Here is a 25,096-nt window from a genome sequence, read left to right on the forward strand (position 1 = left end):
ATAGTAAAGAAGCAGCTGAACTACATCAGTGTAGTGTAATCTGAAGCATTTAGAGAGGTGTCTGCTTGATTTAACACTAAAAAGAAATACATATTGCATTCTGCCACTTGTCGACTGTAGTGTCAGGAAATGGAAAAATTTAGGCAATGTTAGTCTGGTGTGTGTATGTGCATAAGTGTGTATTTATCTGCACATGTATATTCTGCTTTTAAGTTGTTCCTATCATCCAGCCCTCTAAGTTTTAAAAAATTAAGCCTCTCTTATTTTTATTTTATTTTTTAATTCCAGTCAACCATCAGCATCTTTGCAACAACTTAGAAATATGCCAAACTCAGCCTGATGCCCATCATCATGTTACATTAGCGTAGGAGTTATGTTTGCAGCACCTTGTACAAACACAGCATCAAGCTAACAACTAAAGCTGGAAGTCTGAGTCCTATTAGAGATATGTATCCTTGTCCCCTGAATTCTTCAGTGCTGCTGTAAGAGGCTGATACCTCTCCTCAGACAGTGACTGAACAGCTAACTCATTCTCTGTCTGCATAGATACCAGACAAAGAATCTCCTCATCAGAGAAACTCTGCAGAGAGGGAAGCTTGAGAAACTCAGACAAGCCAATTAGAGTTCTGGAAGCCGAAAGAAAAAGAAGTTTGGAGTCCTTTAGGTGGTCAATAAAAGTTTCTAAAAAAAAGAAAGAAAGAAAGAAAGAAAGAAAAGCACCAGGAGTCAACTAAGAAATAAATAAATTGATGTTGTGACACAGACATCCTTTTGCTCCAAAAATGATGTAAGGGAACAGTGGAATGACAAAGAGAGCCGTTTCGCTGAAAGATAAAAATCCATCAAACCACCCGGGGTGGTGTAATGATAGAATTGTTCGAGGATACACCTGCATTTAGGGCTGTGCAATATGACCACAATCTCATATCCCAATATAACAATTCTATTGTCCCGATAACGATATAAATCACAAAAATGTAACATTTTCTGTATATTCTGTGAATCTCGGGCAGCTCGACTTGCGTGAAGTGTTTCCAACTGCGCGTCATGTAGCTGGAGTCGAGTGTTTTAACCGATGCATGAAACGATACATTTTTAGACGTAAATTGTAACGGCCGCCGTTTTCTTTGTATTTATTACACGGCGTGCTGCGGGGAAAAGCCTGTTCTAACGTTTGAGTCTAAGGTTTATTTTTTAGCACCTGGCGGCTCTTTTTTACTTCTCATCCGTAAATAATCTGCTCTTTCACGTGATTCAGTTTATTTTGAAAAGTCTCAACGGGATCTTGAGCTTTATTGTGAAAGGTTTATGTGGAACATAAACAAGCGGACACGCGAAGGTGTTACCGTCGTTGTTGCTAACCACAACGTATAAAAACAGCCGCTTGTCCATCCGTATGTGGTTATATTAAATATAAGAGAAAGAGAGAACTTTAAGAAATTAGTATAGCCACTACAGAGACCATTAAAACGATGAAAAAATATTGCCGTAAACAGTTTATTTTGCGACACCACGAAACAAACGATTGCGTAAAATGAAACAATAGACGTTTTTATATCGTCATCCGATATACATCGTTATATCGAACCTGCATTGGTGTTATTGGACAATATAAAAAAACAACCTGCTGCTGGGTTGTTGTGCAACACCAACTCTAAGTCTAACTCTAGCTTTTTGGTGACTCTCACAATCAGCTCCACTCTTCTCACTTTTCTTTTTTGTCTCTGCCAACAGTCTGCTTGTTGTAACTCATTATATACTAAGACAAGCACTACAGAAGCTCAAGATTGTGATTTTATACTTAGTCATGGCTAAGCATAAGTTTTATGTCCAGCAGTAACAAGAAGATGGTCACATAGCTTCATTCACATTCACAAAAGACAGCTTCATACCTCTGAATATCAGCCACATCTTAATATAACTGCTGACCTCTTGAGCCATTTCAGCAATAATTCATTAGGCTGCATGAAGATATTAAAGGAATCAATATGTCAGGGATTAATAGCCATTTCTTTAATGCACTCAGGCAAATACCTCGCCCCCTTTGGTTTTATGGTTATTTCCTCACAGCCATTTTCATTCATTTCTACATGCCTAACTCAATCATGTCCAGACGCTTCACTCTCGCTTATTCTCATAAAAGGAAAAGATTTTTAAAAAGCAGACTCAGCGCTCATCTACCAGTCAGAAGGTTTGTAGTTAGGTCCCCAACTTCTCCAGTCTGCATCCTGGAGTATCCTTGGACATGATACTGAACCCTGAGCATCCACTGGAGTGAGTGTGTGTGTGTGTGTGAGAGAGAATGCTAGGCAAGGCACTAAGGCTACGTTCACACTGCAGGTGAAAGCGCATCAAATCCGATTTTTTTGACCCTATGCGACCCATATCCGATCATGCTATGACAGTGTGAACAGCACAAATCCGATATTTTCAAATCCGATCTGGGTCACTTTCATATGTGGTACTGAATCCGATACATATCCGATGTTTTAGAAAGCGACCGCTGTTTGAACGGTCAAGTCGCATTAAATCCGTGTTTTACGTCACAGACACAGGACAGAAGCCAATTATCAGCGCCCGAGAAGACATCGCGAACGCTTCCTGGCCATCCAGTGAAACTGTTGGGAAGACAACGTTGGAGAAACGTTAACATTTTATTTGTACTACATAATCTGCAGATTCTGACAGAAATCTGCAACTATCCTTTGAAGCACCGCTCCTCTTAAACAGCAATAAGGATCATTATTAGGTTATCTACATTATTATGTAAATAACAAAATAACTTAAAGCAAAAAATTGGGAAACGTAAACGGCTATCTGTCAAACAATACTGTTTGCTCTGGGTCTAAACAGAGCGCGTTGTATGTGATGTCTTCTTTTGCGTATGCGGGCCGCTTTGAGCGTTCACACTAGAGCGCGTTTGCTGTCACATTTTATTTGTAGTGTGAACGAGCAGACAAAAAAAAATCGGATTTGATCAAAAAAATCGGAATTGAGCATTAAGACCTGCAGTGTGAATGTAGCCTTAGGTTTACATGAAGAAGAAGTTCTTGTTTGAATGTGAGTGACTGGGTGAATGAGGCTCTGAGTAATCAGTTAACATAGAAAACCGCTTATAGAAGCCATCGGGTGACACAAATCGCTGGATGGTGCGTGTCAAGAAGGACATTTGATGTCAATTTTGTGTCAAATCAAACATGTGGATCCATCAACTTTAGTGCTGTGATCCCTTGTGAACAAGAGAGCAGGTGAAAGTAGCTTTCTAAGTAGTTTCTGATAAAGTGTGTTGATGCATGCTCAATTATCCAGGTAAGGAAATCTCAAAAAGTTTATTCTGGTTATCCGGACATAACGTTTTCCATGGGAGATGACGTGTTTCCTCACAGTCTGGAGAAAACATCATTATGTGTTGGATAAAATGTGATTTTATGGATTTTTGCAGATTTCGGTCATCAAACCAGCCACTACAGCCTAATGTCTCACTTTATGCTGATGATCTGTTGCTTTTTGTCTCAAAAACAGGGACCTCAGTGCCTTCTTCTTTATTGCTGCTCTATTTGTTCAATTTTCCAGATGCAAAGAAATCCTTTTCATAAAGATGAATGCAGGAAAACGTGCAGTTTTTCACTGACTACATCAAACCATCTGTTCAGGATTTTCTTTCAGTGACGGCACAGGAAACGTATGCTTCAGCGATCTATATATAGTCAACACTCTGGCATCATTTGAGTAGTAAAGAAAAAAAAAATCAGTTATCCTAAATCATCTTTCCCGAGGTGCACTGCTGTCTACATGCTAGTCATCATTTCTTTCTTAATTGTCCACCGACAGATGTTGATACAGTCTGTGCAGCTTGTTGGAAACGAGGCTGCACATCACACATCCCAGCTCTGAAATCTCAAACAGAATATAAGGAGCCATGACACTCTCACGATCTCGAACACTGATCTGAAAAGATGGAGGAAAGTTAAAAATGAACTCCCTGCCATCTTTCTGTAGCTTGACTGGACAATCTGGGACAAGTTCTCAACTGGAACCAGATAAATACACAAGTAAAGACACTCAGAGCACTATACTTCCAGGTCATCCAGGTATGGAAATCCCAAAAAGTTGATTCTGTTCATCTGGATGTGGCGTTTTCAGTGGGAGAAGTGACTGCTTCAGTCTCCATAGTTAAGCTCATTCTTGTCATTACCCCAGTCAGTTTAAAGCAGCACACATGGCTCATATTTCAAAAGAAAAAGAAAAATGTTTTATTCATTTTGAGTTCCTCATCGTGACAAATACAAATGTATCATAGCCCATCCTCTCTCTATATTCCAGCCCTGTCAGGACCAAGTAATCGACGCAGAGCTTTTACACCCTCAGACACTAAATGTCAAATTGAAACCAGATACTCCAGCTGCTTTGTTTGCGGTCATTTGAAAGGAGGCCCAATTAACTGTGAAAAAATACATGGGTTATCTGTTGTCTCCCTTCTGCTTCAGCTAACCAGACTGTGGGAGCACAGCAGGCCTCAGACACACACAAAGGTTACTGAACATCACATCTCTTTAAACCCGTGGAAGGGCGGCCAATGTAAACTTAAACCTCAAGAAAGTGAGACAGTCACTTCCTTTATAATACGTCGGGCGCCTGGCTACAAAGTGCAGCTTGACTATGTTGCACATCATTTACTCAAACAGTGCAAGTATTTGCTCTGACAGACAGATATTAGTGTGCATAACTCACTCTCGGTGACAGTTTGTTTTTGTTTTTGTTGTATAAACGGGGCATCTTCAGTGCTGTTTGGTGTTTGTTTGTGTGCGTTTCTGTTGTTTTATGACACACTTGCATTAGTGTCAGATACTGTCGTGATACATTCATTTGTCTCTCACTTAAAAAGCTAAATGGTGCATTTCTGTTATGCCTTAGATTTTCTTTTTCTCTTGTTTTTAATGTTTGCACATTATGTGTGTGGGAAATATCTTATTATTTATCAACATTCCTATATACACCACATATCACATATCGTACTTAAAATCCAAAATACGAGTAACTATTCTGATACAGTTACCACTGAAATAAATTGATTACACAGCGGTCTTTTCCTGTTTCATATGTTAGGCTATCTCCTCTCTATCCCCTCTCTAATTTTGGTAATACCACGCATTGCTGGAAACCCAAACAAAACACGCAATAAGAGGCTCTAATGCAAGCGTCCTGTTAATGTTGGTAGTGTCAGTTACACAATGGACCCAGAGCCAGCACAACAGAGCCAGCAGTGCATGGGCAGCAATGTATTTCTTAATTCAAAATTCTGACAGCATTTCATAGTAAACCTCGTAAGACCCGAACTCTTTCATGGCAAGAATTTTTAATTTCTCTTTGCTATTTGAGCTGATTGGGACCTGATGAATGTAAAAACAAAAAATTGCGTGATTTTTTTTTTTTACCTGATTTTTGTTTCTGAGAAAAATGAAATCCACATATGAGGACATTCACTTTAAATTTCAATAGGACAGCAGCAGCATAATGTCCTCGTACGTGGATATCAGGCCCTTGTAGAGCAAAATTTAGTATTTTGGTCTTGACAACCCAAAATGTGATGTCCACATATGTGGACGCCAGGTGCTAGGAGGATATAGAAGAAAGGGATGGGTGAAATCTGACCGTGCAATGCAAACTCTGTTTGCCAGCAACCAAGCTGCTCTCAGTGTCAAAAGACTCCACCTCCGACCTAAACAAACATCTTAAAAAATGTTCTTTTTAAAACTAAAGCTGGGCATACACTGCGATTTTTGGTCCATTGTGAGACGATTTTTCACTTGTGCGACCATTTTGGAGATCGGCCTGAGTTTTGCCTTAATCGTGTGTTGTGCATTGTGTAGTTTTACATGGGGTAATGAGAAGCGATTAACATCTCACAACCAGCTCCCGATCAGCAATCGTATGGGCACAAGAAAATCAAACCCCTGCGATTCAGCCTTACAGTTTGAGCAGAAGCTGAATAACGCAACTGAAAAAAATCGTGCATAAGGCGCATGCCCAGCATTCAACTACCTTGTTTTAGTTGTGGTAACTACCTGGTGTGGCGTGAATAAGGCACGGCGGGACCACGGAGCATCGTTCTCATACATTTTATTCACAACACCACACCCCACACACACCTGAGTCCCCGTGTTTTAAACTTGGTGGACGTGATTAAGGATGCCGTGCAGGTGCGTTCGCCCTCCCTGCACGGCACCGCAGGCCACGCCCCACCACATACCCCCATCGCCCGACTGAGGCCGGGGAGCCATCCGGCCGAACCTACTCCCCCCCCACCGAAAGCGGGAGAGGGGATCAGTCCGGACCGTCGGCACCCCCGGGCCCTGGCCTAGCGAGAGGGAGGTGTCTGTTCTGGTGGCCGTCCACTTATCCAGCGGCGCCGGTGATGAGGTGAGTCCGGGGGTCGCCCACGTGTCCAATGGCAGCCCCGGAGATGGACCGGAGGCCACCAATGTGGCAAGCAGCGGCGCAGCCGGCGTGACCTTGAGCCGGGGCTCATGGGCGGCTGGGCAGGCGTCCAGCACGCCGAACCACACCACACGCCGGCCTCTGGTGGAGGCGAGGCCGCTCTGCTCCGCCCGCCGACCTCGGGCTTCGGTGGCGCGGACTCCCCTTGCACGGGCACCTCGGGCGGCTGGAGCGGCTCCTCGGGCGCCGCCTCCGCCGCTGCCTCTCCCGGCTGGAGCGGCTCCTCGGGCGCCGCCTCCGCCGCTGCCTCTCCCGGCTGGAGCGGCTCCTCGGGCGCCGCCTCCGCTGCCGCCGCCTCAAGCAGCCCCTCACGTGGCTCCTCCGTCACCAACCGCGGCTCCTCTCCCTCCAGCCGGCGCAGACCCTCGCCCGCCTCGTCCTCCGCCTCCACCGCTTTACCACCGTCAGTATACCCCGGTGGGGGTGGCGGCGTCGAGGTCGCCCAGGCCTGGAGCAGCGCTGCCAGCTCCGCCATCTTCCCCAGGTGGCGTTCGCTCTCCTTCTGCAGCTCTTCCTGTTGGCGACGCACCTCCGCCGCCTGCTCCCGCTGGATGGCCGCTATTTCGGCCACCATCTGGGCCAGCTCCTCCCTTCCCTGGCTCTGGTAAGGACCCGCCATGCCGCCTCCTGGGTTTCGGCACCACTGTGGCATGAATAAGGCACGGCGGGTCCAGGGATCAACGTTTTGTGTCATTTTATTTACAACACACCACACACCTGAGTCCCGGTTTTTTTTACCGTGGCGGGCGTGATTGCGGATGCCGTGCAGGTGCGTCCGCCCTCCCTGCACGCCACCGCAGACCACGCCCCACCACACCTGGGTTATGTGCCGCTTCAGTATCTTCGATGTACTATTGCTGTGTGATTTATTACTATTACTGAAGGCTGCATTACAACCTGCTAGCTGCAAATAATCATGTGAAAGAAAACATATTACTGATACAGACATAGTTTTCTATACGAGATCACTGTAAAAAAGTGCAGCCTTACCTAATGTCCACCCTACTGTTACCAAATCTTGTTGGTATTGCTTTCAGAACTGCACATGATTATTTGCAGCTAGCAGGTTGTTAATACTATCCATCAAATCTAACAGTCTGCAGTCTATGAACTAACCTCAGCTAACAATGTTAGCTCGGTGACGAGTAGCCTTCAGTAATAGTAATAAATCACACAGCAATAGTACATTCATGTAGTTGTAAAAAGCATGATAATATATCAAGTAATCCAGAGTACGTTACTCACATTGAGTAACTTAACGGAATACGTTACAAACTACATGTTGGGCCATGTATTCTGTACAACACTGTACATGGTTATGAACAAGGAATGCTACAAGAGACTCGCTCTTACTGCACTGTAGCTAAACCTTAACCTTATTTCTGGCCACATAAACACTGAATATCACATCGCACAGCATCTAAAGTCTAAACAGCCTAATAGAAATTACATGATGACAACATTAACAAATTATTTTAACTAAAACATAATCCAATGAGTCTCTATGCTCCACATAAAACCAGTATAAAATGGTAAATGGCCTGTATTTGTATAGCGCTTTACTAGTTCCTAAGGACCCCAAAGCGCTTTACATATCCAGTCATCCACCCATTCACACACACATTCACACACACTGTGAAGTGTGTAAAAGGCAAATAGTGCAGGAAAATTCAAATGAAAAGACTAGTATAAATAAGTTAAATGCAGCATTTACTCTAAGTAAGAGCACTGCTTACATTTACAGTGCAGAGCAGCTTCATATTTAGTTTGTATTTCCCTTTATCTCACTAAGCCCCAGGTGCAGATGTAGCTCATTTAGTTAATTACTGTCATTTCCGCTTGGTTAGTGCTCGCGAAAATGTTAACCCACACATACACGGACACATTCACTGTAAAGTGCAGACTGTAAAAATACACGTGACGCTCACACATGCGATGCAAATGAAGCTCAGTGTTCACCTCAGAAACACTTTGCTTCGTATTTATGCCGACGCAAAAAAACCCCATTCGTCTTAAATCAAGCTGTAATTGGCAGCATTTGATGGAAGGATGCACACATACTGTACACACACAAACACACTAGTTAGCTACTGCACAGAAACCACTGGCAGGTGAAGACGGTAACAGTGACTGAATATTCACACTTGTTAATACGTGGGATTTATGAAGCAGTGAGTGGAAAGTCAGTTCTTGAACTTGATGTCTTGATAGCTGGAAAAATAAGGAAGTGTAAGGATCTCAACAATACCGGGATAAATTCTGACGGCTCACTGAGTCAATGAACCTCCCAAACACCAAGTCTAGATACGTGCTCCCAGTATGCAGTGGTTATATGGGTTTGTTTTTTCCAAAGAATAAGGGAGTGTAATGCTGACTGTGGTGAAAAGGTCTATGTACCACATCATGCTGCAAATGGGTTGTGTAACTGCTGACTGGTCACATGCTGACCTCTTACATCATGGGAACTAGAGATCGTGTGTCACTTTCATGAGGAAGACATAGCAGCAGAATGCACTCAGAAGAGTCCCACAGAAGCTGTGTGTTGCTCTCAGAAATGGTCTGCTGGGAAACCTTGGGTCGTCCCATTGATGTGAATGTTACTTAAAACACTGGTGTACATCCCTTAACAGCAACAGTATTCCTAATAAAGTACCCTGCCTCACAAACACTGTTCAGAAGAGGTGGCCCCCATATATCTCCTCATATCTCAATGAAGCTGAGCAACTAAGGAAGCTTAGCTCACTGTTTGAAGCCAACAGTCTGCTGTCCGTGGTGCTGAATGGACCCTCTGCTACGGTGTACATTTTAGGACATTGTCAGGTCTCAGACTCAGACGAAAAAATGTCAGGTCTCAGACTCACACAGTGTCGCACTGACATTTTTTCGTCTGAGACTGAGACCTGACATTTTTTCGTCCGAGACTGAGACCTGACATTTTTTCGTCCGAGACTGAGACCTGACATTTTTTCGTCCGAGACTGAGACCTGACATTTTTTCGTCCGAGACTGAGACCTGACATTTTTTCGTCCGAGTCTGAGACCTGACATTTTTTCGTCCGAGACTGAGACCTGACATTTTTTCATCCGAGACTGAGACCTGACATTTTTTCGTCCGAGACTGAGACCTGACATTTTTTCGTCTGAGTCTGAGACCTGACATTTTTTCGTCTGAGTCTGAGACCTGACATTTTTTTGTTTGAGACTGAGACCTGACATTTTTTCGTCTGAGACTGAGACCTGACATTTTTTTGTCTGAGACTGAGACCTGACAACTTTTTTCCTGAGACCGCACGATGTCCTAAAATGTACACCGTACTATGCACCACTTACTGGACAGGCAGCAGAGCACCTTCTCTAACAGGCTGATTCAGCTCCCATGCCTTTCACTTTCATTATAACTTAAACTGGTGCAAAAATATTGCAAATATGGGATCTTATCTCCGGGATGAGCTGGAAAAACAAGCCAAATCCTTGAAGGCGCCACCTCACCCCCAGGTTAATGCTGGTTTCTGACACCACAGAACATTCAGAGATGTGGGTCTATGCCTTGACATCTCACAGCTGGCGGCATTTTGGGAAACATACACAGTATTGGGGAAGAATGTCGCGTCTGCTCCAACTGTCTGTCCAATATAACTGCGAATCTACATTGTGAGCAAAATGATGAAATATTTCCTCTGTTTACAACTTTTCAATCACTTTTTATCTCGGCTGAGAAAAAAGCATCTTGACAAGCAAGGACATCATCAAACATCCGGCAAAAAACAGAGCACGATTGTGACGTCTTCAGCCGCCACTCCTGCAGTCGGCCTAATCATCCCGCTACATAAACAGCATTTCTAGTTTTTGGCTTTGGAGCTGATTTTTATCTGTTATGTGCAATTATTTACCAGCACAGCTTTTACTGCCGTCACTGCAATCAATACAAAACTGTCAAATGATGATGTCTATGGTAAAACACTGCTATAACACATAAGCATGTTACTGAAAACACTACCGAATTGGCTCTCACACCTTTTCAGGTGTGTTTTAACCGCTTTCCTGGAAGGCTGTGCTTGACAACACAGTGACTCAGCAGGTGTTACTTTACCAAAATAATACAGGAAGCATCTTGAGACGTGATGGCAACTAACTGAGGGGAAAATGTCATTAAGGTCATATAATGATTTAAAATGTTGCTCCATTTAAAGGAATTTTCACATTATAAAATATTGAGGGTGGAGAGACATGAAATGACAAATCGTATTCTGTTCAAGCCTGCTGATTAAGACACCCAAAATAGATTTGAGCACTTATATTTTCTGATGAAGCTAAAAAAAAAAACTAATCACTGAAAATCCATCAATCAATGCAAATGCGCTTAAGGACGGTATCTGACTTGTCACATTAGCACAGCTTTATATTTCACACATAATGCAACTGCACAAACAGAAATCCATCTAAACCATTACTTCGGCCCCAAAACACTGTATAAACATTGTTTCCTCGTGACATCCAGGGAAGCTGAGCCTGACGCAACTCAGAATGATGAAACTGTGCAGGAAGGCAGAATTTGCTCATTTATCTGCCCTGGAAAGTAACTTTCATGTGCACTGGTGCTGCTTCATACTGAGCTCTGTTGCTGTGCTTGTAGTGCTTTTTTCTCTCAGAGGATCAATCAGACAAGGATTTATATTCACCTTTCGCTTCAGGACACTCCCCAACCTTCCAAAGACGTCAGAGCTTTGAGTCAGTCTGGATCAAATGTTCTCTCCAGCTATGACTTAAAATTTGTTAGCAATCATTACCCAGTGGCTAACTAAATATATAATCAGATCAATTAATACAACAGGCATGGCTGTTTTATATTGCTCGGCTCGAGCAGCTGCCAGAGCATATGCTGGAAGCAACACCTTGATGAAAAATCAGCGGCTTGTCTGCCTTTTGTTATTACAAACCAACATCCTATCAGGTAGCGCTGTGTGGCAGGCAGGTTTTGGACCCATTATGCAGGACTCGAAATACTGTTTTATTGCAGGTGACGTTTCAACATCCCAAAAGCACAAAGTAGTTGGAATACTAAACACTGGGAAACAAGGGAAAATTGAGGTGCTAGGGCACATATAACACAGAACAAGGAACACACACCAATGACAGTAGGACGTGATGAAGAGCAGCTGGAGATGAAGACATTAAATACACAGCAGGTGATTAGGCAAAGGGAAGACAGGTGGGAAACATGGCAGGAACAAATCAGGGGAAGACAGAGGAAGCAAAACTGAACATAATGCATACAAGACTAGGGGCCACCAAAATAAAACAGGAAGTAACTAATACCAGAACTAAGGTGTTGTGGAAATTTTAACAACAACTTGCAACACACCCAGTGAGCGTGATTTGGAGCGGGTTTAATAAACACATGGCCAGGACTAACATGCACAAGCTTTACACAAACAAAAAGCTGAACAAACATGGAGACATGATTGATGGCCAATGGATTGCAGATGAGACTTGGCATAAGATAATCAATAGAATTTCTTCATCATCTATTTGCCTTAAACATGTGGTGATTCAGTTCAAAGTGGTTCACCGTCTCCATTGGTCTAAAACTAGACTGAGCAAAATCAAGGATGGGTTTGACCCCACATGTGACCGGTGCAAACGAGAGCCTGCTTCCCTATTTCACATGTTCTGGGCATGTCCAAAACTGGGTAGCTTTTGGAAAAGCATATTTGAAACCATGTCCAACATATTTGGTGTTCCAATTGCACCCTGCCCGTTTATAGCTATTTTTGGGGTGACGCCTTGTGATGCCAGTCTTTCCAAATCACACTCTGATCTTCTGGCCTTCTGCACTCTTTTGGCCCGTAGAATGATATTATTGAAATGGAAAGAGCCACTTCCACCTGTATATGGGCAATGGGTTAAGGATGTCATGTACTATACTTAGCTGGAAAAGATCCGCTACACTGTAAAAGGTTCAGTTCAGAGGTTTTATGACACATGGCAACCTTTTCTTACTTACTTTGAAAGATTAAGTCCCGATACTATCGCTTAATGTGCGTGTGAGTGGGGTTTTTTTTGTTGTTGTTGGTTTTTTTTTTTGTTTTGGTTTTTTTTTTTCCCTTGCTGTTGTTCATTTATTTTATTATTTACTTTGTATCTGTAATTTTATTTTATCTCTTCTTTCCTCTCTGGCTGGGTTTTAGTTACACTGTTCTGGATGGGTGGGGGGAGGGGGGGCCACGACTGTTTGTTAATATTGCCGTAATTGTTGTTGGAAGCAATTCTTTCAATAAAAAGACCTTGATCAAAAAAAAAAAACAAACAAAAAAAACATGGAGACATGATTGACTAGCACAGAGAGACCAGAAAGACACCTGAACAGGGGTTACTCAACATAGACTGGACGGGGACACAAAGGAACACAGAAGGGAACAAATCAGGAATGACGAGACAACGGGACCTGAACTACACATGGAAGCACGGGAAACACGCGACTACTTAAGTACAAGAGAACGTAACAAAATATGGAATCGCAAACAGACTAAAACTAGACAAAGCTGCGCCCAAACCCTAACACATGTAAATTTTAGTAAATTCCCTGGTATATGTACGTTCACATACATCCACCTTTAGCAGACCAGACACAATATATTCGAATGGTTTAACGGTACATAAATGCATTAACTTTGTTTACATGTATCAACATGAGTATTTGCGCTTTGGCTTTAATTAAACATTTTGCAGTTGTTTATTTTAGGAAGAACGTTCTGAGCTCTGGCAAATTGCAACAGGCCATCACTGTTTGACATTTTATAGACCGAGTAAATGATCATTTTAATAAGAGGAAAGCTGATATATTAACCCATAAAGTTAGAATTACATTCAGAAAAAATTTACAGCTGAGCCAGAAACGAGTTTTGGCAAGGAACCAAACGCAGTGAATCCACATTAACATTGTCACCACATTTTCTTAACAGAGAAGTAGTATCTGCTATTTAAATGTATTCCATATCTATGGTTGGTCTAACAGCGTTCTTTTAATGTTTGTACTCAGTATTTTGCATTGTGTCTTCATTTGCTTTCATCTCATTACCATTTGTTGTTGCTCAGCATTCGGGGTTTAATATGATTTGACAGCTTGCATGAATTAAGCAGAACAGATCGAATTTGTTATAGAAATATTTGGAAGATTAATAAAAGAATAACTGGTTTTCCTGGTTTCATATTTCTGCCTAATTTCGAGCTGTGTTTAGATCTGCTGTTTATGCTATTGCTTATTATCACAGTCTAATTATAGGAGAGCAGAGCCAGCTTTGCAAAATAATGTACAGATTGTTTACGTCTTGTGGCTTTTCAAAAGAAAAAGAAAAAACCACGTTGCTCCTGTCTGTTCCATTACTTTGGAAAAATCTGTGTTAATTTTGTACTGGATCTCTTGTTAACTACGCATGACCACAGTTGGGTTTAGTGTGAATTGCAAAATGTCAAACCCATCACACAAACATCAGCAACAAGCATAAATGTCACTCCGAACTCTTGTGAATGATTAGTTTTTCAGTCACGGCTAAATGTTTGTACCCACATCAGAGTAAACGGCACAGTGTCTTTAAAACATCGTGTATACACAGAGTGCTTTATACCCTACAGAATGTATTTATTTCAGGTGACTGGCTGTGAGCACTTCTGTTTGAAACAGGTATCATTAAAAAAGGAAAGAAAACTTTTAAGTTGTGTCTACTAAAGTTAAGAGACAGACAAATGCAGTTGATTATTAAACATTTCTGGATGTTTCTACCTACAGAGCATCAATATATTTGTTTCTCTTTTACTAAAATTTTGGATTGCATTTTTATACTATGTCCTACTGCACGATCTGATATCCTCGGCATCACGGGCATCGGCAAAAATAAATAAATTGCTCGTACTAATGCTGCCCGACGTCATGCCAGCACATACTGGGGATGGCATAGGCACCGATCGGTTTTCTATCGCCCATTTGCTGGGAGTAAGGGTGCCCTCCGTTTGCGAGGTGCGCCTGCTGCTTGCAGCACAGGGAGGAGAGGGCGGGGCGGCGGGGGATTCTCTGGCTGGCTGGAGCAGTGTCTAATAACCAACTGGCAAAATAAAACAAAATAAAAACAAACCAACAAACACGAAAACACCAGACATCATGATACAGACTTATAATTTGCACCGATATTTTTTTCGCCTTTCTGTATGCAAAAAGTGAGCGCAAGAGCTCTCGGTGCGCCTGCTCGCTGCTGAAGTCAAAGTAAACTTTATTGTCATCTCCGCTACATACAGTCCAGTATATAGAGAGAGGAGACGACGAGGCTCCAGTTACAGCAGTGCAAGAAAACAAACAATAAATATAAGAAGAGTAAGAAAATAAATATACACTTTAGGACTCGGGGTAAAGGGATCAATAGCAATTTTAAATTTATAGTTTGATGATTTAAAGTCTCACACACAACCCGTCGAAAGGGCAGGCGGCCGGCTGCTTCCAGATAGAGTACATTTCATTCATAATGTTGTCAGTCCAAGCCCATTATGTATTCATGATTTGAATCCTGGGTTGTGCGAAATCCCAGACATAAACCCTAGACAAAGTGAATCTGTGAACTAAGGTGTAGGTCTATTAGGTTATGTTGTGGTGATCCTCGGGTTGGGGAATGGGTGTTCCTACTGGAGTGCAAAATTAAAACTAAGATGGACAAGAAAAGTTCAAAACCATCAGGTGCTCAGCTTAGAAAAAAGAGAAAAGAAGAGGAGGAGAAACAAGCAAAAGATACAGGTAATCAGATGTGTGATTGGATAATGGCAGGTCATCCTGAAACAATCAGAATCAGAATACTTTATTAACCCCTAAAGAAATGATGTGGGCTACAGTTGCTCCAAGAAGAAATGGTAAAAATAGTAACAGTAACAGACTAAACTCCAAACAATGTTACAGATTATGTTTTAATATTAATTAGTCATTGTCAATTGTTGACTTGTCCTGTTTTCATTGTATGACAAATTGTGATGGCTGTCTGGTAGCTGTTTGCATATGCATACTCGCTCTCTCTCTCTTCATATGTGTGCGTGTGTGTATGTTTCTCTGGTGAAATTCAGTATGGTTCAGACAACAATTTTATGTTTGTTATGTTTTATGTACAATCCTTAATATTTATACACACATTTATACACACACATACACATAAAGTTTATGTGTGTGTGGAGGGGGGGGGGGGGTTCGCCCAGGGCGCCAAACAGGCTAGGACCGCCACTGGTCCTACTACTCTGTTCCGTTACTTCATTAGGTACGACCTGCTGAAGTTCAAATTGAGCATCAGAATGGGGAAGAAATGCGATTGACACGACTGTCTGGTACCAGATGAGTTGTTTTGAGGATTATAGAAACGGACGATCTGTTGGGATTTTCCTGCATAACCATGTGTAGTTTTTATAGAGGTGTGAAAGAGAGAGAATATCCAGTAAGCGGCAGTTCTCTGGGGGAAAGTGCCTTAGTAATTCAAATAACTACTAGTTACAACCACGGTATGCAGAAGAGCATATCTGAATACATAACAGACTGAACCTTGAAGCAGATGGGCTACAGCAGCAGAAGACCACTCCTGTCATTTAAGAACAGGAAACTGAGACTAAAAGTCACAAAAGCTAACTAAAATTGGTCAATGTAAGACTAGAAAAATGTTGGGTGGTCTCATCATTCTGTTTCTGCTGCTCATTCATGTGGTAGGGTCAGAATTCGGCATAAAAAAAAATACAAAAACATGCTTTATACTTCCTTGCATCAACAGCTCAGACTACTGGGGGTGGTATAATAGCGTGGGGGATATTTCTGGCATACTTTAGGCCCCTTAGAAACAACTGAATGTATGTAGCATAGCCATTGTCCATCCTTTTATAACTTCAGTATCTGTCTTCTGATGACTGCAGTATAATGAGACATGTCACAACACTCACATCATCTCAAACTGGTTTCTTGAACATGACATGACACAGTACTCGATTAGCCTCTATAGTCACCAGATCTCAATCCAGTAGCGCATCAACAGAGCTGGATTTACAGCAGAAAACTCTGCAGCAGCTGTGATGCTATCACATATCATATATGGACCAAAATCTCTGAGGAATGTTTCCAGCTGCTTGTTGAATCTATGGCAGGCAGCTCTGAAGACAAAAGGGGCTCAACCGGGACTAAAAAGGTGCAAGTAAGTATATACTTACTATATACTAAGTAGAGATGGCACGATACCCCTTTTTTATGTCCAATACCGATACCATAAATTTGGATATCTGCCGATACCAATATGAATCCGATATAGTGTGTTTTAATCAATAAAACAGTTTTTTAAATATATTGCTGCATTTTGTATAAGTTCATATTCAAGTTTAAATAAACAACAACACTAAAGCTATTCTGTTATACCTGTATGTAAAAAATACAACAAAATATTTCATAGTTCAGCAACACTGATCAATCTAATAAACTTAAACCTGCTCCATCCTCCCTATTCTGGTATTTTAAAGAGTACTTAGCAGAAATATTAAGCAACCTAACTAATAGGGTTGCAAACTCCCAGCAAAAAAAAAAAAAAAAAAAAAAAGGGAACCACCCTCTTCCTCATGATGCTTAATCGACGTAATCAAATTTAATTTGATGCAGTGTGGAAAAAAAATGCACAGAAATAAATTATTTTTCAAGAATAATTAAATAGATTCAACATCTTTCTTCAACAGAATTGCACACTGCACAGATGGTACCTTCCCAAAGGAAAAAGTACTATAGCTTACTAGGGTATATTAGACTTAACAGTTACTATATACAGGAATGGACTTCTATATATTTTACATAAGATTAGAACTTTGGGTGTAAGATTCAGATTAATATTTATTAAAAGCTCGACATTTTAAATGAGAATAAGAAAGAAAAGTATGTCTTTGTGCCCCCTTTTCCCTGTTAATGCCCTATCGGCCCCCCTGGCTAAACTTTGCTAGATCCGCCCCTGCACAGTTACCAGCCGTCAGCTACGTAGAAAAAGATCCTGGTCTAGAAAGTAATATTAAATAAATTCTAACAACAGCTTATCAAGCTTAAACGTGCTGCTGTTGTTCAGCCGCTGGTTTCCTCTTTCTGGTGAGAAGTGGGCCAAAAACAAAGAAGAGAGACGGACTCGCGACAGAAAAGCTGATCAGCTGATCATTAATCAGTTTCACGATTGAAGTAGCAGCAAGAAGAGACAGTCACTCCATATATCGGTTGTTGAGCTTAAGGTGGGAATGCTTTACAAACATTCAGAGATGAACTTACACACTTGCTTTACTTCTCTCTGGGATAACTCATCGGAGATGAAATGTAGGTTTGGTAGCGAGGCTCCAAATACGCGCAGCCGCTCTATCACGTGATCACACTGCTCCGACGTGCTATGGTTATGAGCCGAGTTACGCCATGTCTCAAGTTTTGTGAGGCGCTTTTTTGATATTTAATGGATCGGATTACATTTTTTATTTCTCTCCGACATCCGATCCAGTAATTTATGTCAGTATCGGACCGATACCAAATATCGGATCGGTCCATCTCTAATACTGAGTATATACTTGATATCCCCTCCATTTTGTAAATATTTTCCACCCTCCACTAGCACACTAGGGCCTACTCAAAAATTTATGCCAGCAGGAAAGCTGTTGAATTTTGACACATGACTCACACAACACACACACACACACTAAATGAAATCCTCTTTAAGCTGGGTCAAGGCTTTTGTGTTAATTATATGCATTTATTCCAAATACACGCCAATGCAACAGTGCTGGATTTATCAAGATGTTGACAACAATCATTCCAAACCACTGATTTTGTACATATGCTGTATACAGCTGACAGAACAAAGAGGAACAAGAAAGATGTCTGGAGGCAGTAGAAAGACGGTGAGGGTAAAAACAAGTGTCAAAGTGGGTGAAAACAGTTTCCATAGCAGCTTCTGTTGTGGTCATTAAGATTAAGTCTTTGGCTCAGATTTCATAAATTGAGCTTCTTCTCTAAAACAGGTGTATCACTTTGATTGGGCAATTGTTCATCCTGAATCATTAGCACGCACAGTTGTGCATGCTGAGCTGAAGTCTGCTGAAGTGAAGCGGTTTGAAAATCTTTGCAAGCAGCATATTACATTTTTCATTTCCTTTAAAACCAACTGATTTCATGAACCGATCCCTCACTGAGCACAACATAAAAGTGACTCTCTTTTTCAAAAACGGCCAGTGTTGCAGTCCAAACACAGCTGACTTATTTAGCAGTGCGGGCAAAACAGATGTCAGGGTGAGCAAAACAACAAAACAGCCTGGAATATTTATAACCAACTTATCACAAAAGAATATATAAGAAGACACAGGCATCTTACCTGCCTCCCGAAACATAAGAAACAAACACAGAAAGAAAAAAAGAAAAGCCTTCTCACCCACTCAGTGACTGGCCTCGTATATAAAGCAGTTTTGGTTTCTGTCTATTCATGATAAGAATAGATAGGTTAAAAGATGGATAGATATGAAGCCTGTGCTCAAACTTAATTAATTTCACTGTTTTGGTGAAATTAATTATTACTTAGAACTAATTATCAGGTTATACTAAATGTACCAATCTATTTTTAAGCATCGCTATACAAGAAAACAAAACAAACCCATGTATCAGCCGTTTAACGTTCTCATTCACATTTCTAATAATATTGCAAACACTGCAAGCTAACAGGTGGTTTTGCTGATGACAGAATAATTTATGCTACAAACTTTAGAAGAATGAGTACAAGTGGTGGATGTATCAAAGGTTCTGCGCAGTGCTGCTGTGGAAATAATGATGATAATGAGCCATATGTTAACTCTGTTTAACAAACAGCTGCAACAAAAAGTTTCATTACATGTTACAGAAAAGTATAATAGGAAGCCTGTAAAGGATTGACTCCAAATACCATATATGTATTTCTTACTATGAGTCAATTTTAAGTTTTGATTACTTTTTAAGTATTTTTTACTCTACATGTTCAATATATTTTATACTTCGATTATATAGTGCTTTTCAAGGCACCCAAAGTGCTTTACAATGCCACTATTCATTCACTCTCGCAGTCACACACTGGTGGAAGCAAGCTACAGTTGTAGCCACAGCTGCCCTGGGGCAGACTGACAGAAGCGAGGCTGCCATATCGCACCATCGGCCAACACCAGTAGGCGGTAGGGTAAAGTGTCTTGCCCAAGGACACAACGACCAGGACAGAGAGCCCAGGGATCGAACCGGCAACCTTGCGGTTACAGATACGCTTCCCAAACCCCTGAGCCACAGTCGCCCACGATGGCAGATAATCCAGTGAGACCCTAGAATTGTGTTTGTCTGGTTTAATTAAATGTTGGAAAGACAAGAAAGTTCCACCTTTAAAGAACATAGTGCATCTTAACAATACTTCGTGATCCATTTCAACTGTTCTCCTGTCTGATAACACATAAGAGCCTGATCAGTGTTTTAGAGTATTGACTTTCCAAACCATGGCATTACCTTGGTATCATTTTACAACGTTAGAACGATCCGTTATAAAACCAAAGTAAACTCTTACTCCTTTAGAAAATGAAAAATCTGTCAACCCCAATGGCTGGAAATTTCTATGAGAAAGTGACTTTAATCTCCTCAATTTCCGAATGAACTTTCATTCTGAATGAAATCAGTGCAATGGAACAATGGATCCATGTCCTTAACTAAAAGATGATTGTTACTCAAAGATCCAAGAGGCTTGTCTGAGTTCTCTGCATATTATTTTTGTAATATTAGACAGAAATTCTTCACATTGGCTTTAAACAAAGATGAAAATGAAATTCAGAAACTCTCCCTAGAAAAACACAGGATTTCTCTAATATAGAAGAGAAGACTTTGAGTAAGTTAGTAGTTTTAAACAATGACAATGTTTTTGGTGCAGGTTTAACAAAAGTAAGCAAAAAGTATAAAAGTAATTTAATTGACTGACAAATAGCTTTATGTTCTTTCATAATTCCATGACAAATCAATCAGATAGAAGAGCTGGAGCTTAGTGTTAAATTTGCATTTGGTATCTTTTCACTGAAGTTCCCAATGTGAAGTTCAAAGCTATGCCAATGCCAAAGTAAAGGAGGCCGTCAATAAATTGAAAATTCCCAATAAACCTATCAGAGAGGTAGGAAACAAAAGTTGTTCAAATACACAATAAAAACACCCAAAGTGCAGAAAGATCAAAAAGACAACTAAAGTGGATAATTCTGTAAATATATAATTGTCAAAGCCTAGAATGATATATCTACATTGTAGGAATATCATTGCAACAAAGTGTAAACAACAAGTTAACCCTCTAAATGCAGAGGGTTAACAACAAGGTGCAAACTACTGGTTACACTCAAGGACGAGAAGGACAGATTAAGAGTTTGCTAGAAAATATCTTTCGTTCTTTAAAAACAAATTCTTGATTGGTAAGGAGACAAAAGAAGCATACAGCATCATCTGTCAAACATGACGGAGGTGACTTGGGCCTGTATAGCAAGTGGCTCCAAGTCACTAGTATTATGTTACTGCAGATAGAAGCAGCAGACTAGACTCTGCTCAGATTCAAATGCTACAAAATTGATCAGACAGTGTTTAACAGTACAAACAGATAATAAGACAAAGCATGCTGCAAAAGCAACTCAATACTTCAGTGCATTGAGGCAAATGCTGTTGCGGTTTGGGACTATATAAGTAAAACTGAATTGAAATTAAATTGAGTTTCCCACTGTAAAGAAATGGGATATTTTTAATGCCCAAGTCAGTCATCTGAGCTAAACCCAGTAGAGTAAACTTTTCATTAACTGAAGATGCAACTCAAGGTACAAACAAGCAGCAACCGAAAGCAGCTGCAGTGAAGTCCAATATGATCACTAATGTATCACAAGATCCTCTTTTTTTAAACAAATACATATTACTGATATGTTTTTGCTCATTGCAAAAAACTTCTTGTAAAGATAAATTATTATTAAATGTTTCTAGTACAGTCAGTCTTTAGGTATGCTTTTGTCTTTTTTTAATGCTATACGAAGACAGAGCAGTTAAAATGAAATTGTCAAAGAAGCAATAAAACAGCCAATGAAAAATAGTTTTAGACAGTTTTACAGTTCATATTTGAGATTGATGTCAGGACTCAGAACTGAATTTTATGCATTTTAATTGTGAATATATTTTACAGAGCATTCAATCGCAGGATTCAGATGTTGCTTTCACTGTAAAACTCTTGTCATTAATGCTGAAAAGAAACTACATTATAAACAAGTTTAATGTAAATTTGAAGAACAACTCAGTTAACAAGTCTCCTGACACTGACCTTGTTTCAGAAAAAGGTTGAATGAGCTGGTTTTAGTTATTCACACAGGCAAACCGTGATTTAATCAGTGAAAGTGCCAACACTGCAACATTTAATTCCATCTCTTCTTCTGAATACTTTACAGTCTGAGGATGCAGTTTATTTGATGTTTTTCATCAAGATTTTATGGGATTCAGTGGACAGTACTGTGCAAAAGTCCTCAGCCATTCCTTATTTATATTTTACCAGTTCTACAGTGGTGTGAAAAAGTGTTTGACCCCTTCGCCCCATCTTCCCTATGGGGCGATCGTGGCTCAAGAGTTGGGCGTTCGTCTTGTAATCGGAAGGTTGCCGGTTCGAGCCCCGGCTCCGATAGTCTCAGTCGTTGTGTCCTTGGGCAAGACACTTCACCCGTTGCCTACTGATGGTGATCAGAGGGTCCGGTGGCGCCAGTGTCCGGCAGCCTCGCCTCTGTCAGTGCGCCCCAGGGCGGCTGTGGCTACACTGTAGCTTGCCATCACCAGTGTGTGGATGATTGTGTATAGTGTAAAGCGCTTTGGGGTCCTTAGGACCAAGTAAAGCGCTATACAAAATACAGACCATTTACCATTCCTGTTTTTTTTGGTATGTTGAACACTTAAATGTTTCCAATCATCTATAACAAATTTTAATATTAGACAAAGATAACACAAGTAAACACAAAATGTAAGTTGTAAATAAAAGGGTTTATTATTAAGGGTGGGAAAGACTTCAAAGCTACATGGCCCTGTTTGAAAAAGTGATTGCCCCTTAAACCTGATAACTGGTTGGGCCACTTTTAGGAGCTACAACTGTGATCAAGCATTTGTGATAACTTGCAAGGAGTCTTTTACAGTCCTGTAAAGGAATTTTGGCTGACTCATCTTTGCAGAACTGCTGTAATTCAGCCACCTTGGGGGGTTTTGAGCATGAACTGGCTTTTTAAGGTCATGCCACAGCATCTCAATCGGATGATGGTGCGTTTTGGATCATTGTCCTGCTGCAGAACTTAAGCGTGCTTCAGCTTGAGGTCCCAAACAGATGACCGACATTCTCCTTCAGGATTTATTGGTAGATGGCAGACAAAGGAGCTTGCAAAGAAAAGCGTCTGGACTTCTTTAAGTTGCTTGACGACGTTTCACCTCTCATCCGAGAAGCTTCTTCAGTTCTAAGGTCAAATGGTGGAGAGTCCCAGATATAAACCTAGTGGGAGTGTCCCCCCACAGAGGGACAAAAGGACCCCCTGATGATCCTCTAATCGCCTGAGCCAAGGTGTGAAACTGAGTGTGGGTCCCAATCAGCCAGGGTTTCGGGTGAGCTCACTGTGAAACCTGGCCCCACCTTATCATGCGAATTCCTGAGGTCAGATGGCCCAGGATGTGAGTGGCCGTTAAGGCGTCTGGGGAGGGAACTCAAAACTGGATTATAGACTGCAGAATTCATGCTTCCCTTTACCACAGCAAGTCTTCCTGGTCATGGGACAGCAAAACACCCTCAGACCATCACACTACCACCACCATATTTACTGTTGGTATGATGTTCCTTTTCTGAAATGCTGTGTTACGCCAGATGTAATGGGACTCAAACCTTCCAAAGGGTTTGCCTCGTCAGTCTCATCAGAGTATTTTCCCAAAAGGCATCAAGATGGTTTTTTAGCAAATGTGATTCGAGCCTTTGTGTTCTTTTTGGTCAGCAGTGGCTTTCTCGTTGAACTCACTCATGGATCCCATTTTTGCCCAGTCTCTTTCTTATTGTTGAATCATGAACTCTGGCATTAACTGAGACATGACCTCCTGGATGAGTCATCGATGTGCTCTTAGAGTAATTTTGGAGGGTCAGTCACTCTAAAGTTTTCTTCAGTTGTGTAAAATGGCTCTCACCAGGGTGCACTGGAGTCCCAAAGACCCAGAAATAGCTTTGTAATCCTTTCGAGATTGGTAGATGTCAGTGACTTTTTTTTCTCAGGGGTTTCTTTAGATCATGGGGTGATGTTTTGCTTTTTGAGATCGTTTAGCCTGCTTCACTTTGTGAGACAGGTTCTATTTAAGTGATTCCTTCATTCAACAGGTTTGCCAGTAATCAGAGTGTGTTTAGTGAAACTCAGTTTTCCAAAAATGTGATCAATCACAGTTAATTCATGATTTAACGGGAGGAGCAATTACTTTTTCACGGAGGTTTGGTAGGTTTAGGTTAGTAGGTAGGTTTGGATGGTTTTCTCCCTTATTGAATCACATTGCCATGTAAAACCTGCATGTTGTATTTACTCTGGTTATTTTGGTCTTATGTTGAATGACCTAATACTTTTTCAAACCACCGTAAAACATTTGAATTCTTAAATACATCTGGAATGTAATGACTTGCACAAGAAATTCCAAATTCCAAGCCTCCTGAGCTCACACACCAAGAGTGAGGCTCCAAGATTCGCAAATGAGAAACTGCCCTGGTCTTTATTTATACTTCAGTGGGTGCTTGTGTGTGTGTGTGTGTGTCAGAGTGTGACCCCATAAACGACTTCCCTTGACCTGCTGGTCTGGAAAGTCCAACAGTTCATCTATATGTAAAAAAGGCACTTAGACTAAAACAGATGTAACTACGTTAATCCTACCGTAAAACAAGACAAGGTGCGACCTTTCCCATGCTCCTAGGATGTGAGGGTGAACGCCAGAACACCCTGGAATGTTACAGACTTCCTAGGATGAGACATTCTTTCAATATGCCACCAACTACATACTTCTAAACACAAGTGATTACATGCAGTATTCTACCATATTCAAACTTATATCATTAAAAGATTATACTGACTACTAAGTACAATTTTCCATTGACATGTTGAATGACCTAAAAAATTTTCACACCACTCTAAGACATCTGGATTCTTAAATACATCTGGAATGTAATGACTTGCACAAGAAATTCCAAGTTTGGATTCATCACTTCATAAGACGTGTTGCCACTGATTTTCAGTCTTCTTGACAGCCACTCTTCTACTCAGTCCATTTGTGATGAGGCTTAAGTGAACAGTAGACAGGCTGAAGGGTCACATTTATCTCTTATGTCTTTACTTATTGTTTTCTATTTCTTAAAAACATGGCATGCTGCACACCATGCTAACATTAACAGCCTTTTAACTTATAGTGTTTTGAGAATTACCCTGCTGGTGTAAGAAACACTATTTTATGGCTGTCAAATCATGTGATCTTTGGCAGTTTTCATAAAGAAATGGCGCTAAGTATGTTTTTTTGCGACAGG

The 25,096-nt window shown here is 41.0% G+C and overlaps 1 long non-coding RNA gene across 2 annotated transcripts; it reads right to left on the bottom strand.

Annotated features, from left to right (window-relative positions):
- Positions 1-295: 295 nt before the first annotated feature.
- On the bottom strand, positions 296-24,687 carry LOC146521723 (uncharacterized). Of its 2 annotated transcripts, XR_014872590.1 has the most exons (3): positions 19,827-24,687; positions 7,316-19,550; positions 296-6,065 (listed from the first exon to the last, which is right to left on the bottom strand). It is a non-coding gene; the product is annotated as an uncharacterized LOC146521723 (long non-coding RNA). The 2 variants fall into 2 exon arrangements; XR_014872585.1 differs by having other exon boundaries at positions 7,316-24,687.
- Positions 24,688-25,096: the final 409 nt, after the last annotated feature.

Source organism: Neolamprologus multifasciatus, chromosome 3 (genome assembly GCF_963576455.1).
Source record: "Neolamprologus multifasciatus chromosome 3, fNeoMul1.2, whole genome shotgun sequence".
Taxonomy (NCBI): Eukaryota; Metazoa; Chordata; class Actinopteri; order Cichliformes; family Cichlidae; genus Neolamprologus; species Neolamprologus multifasciatus.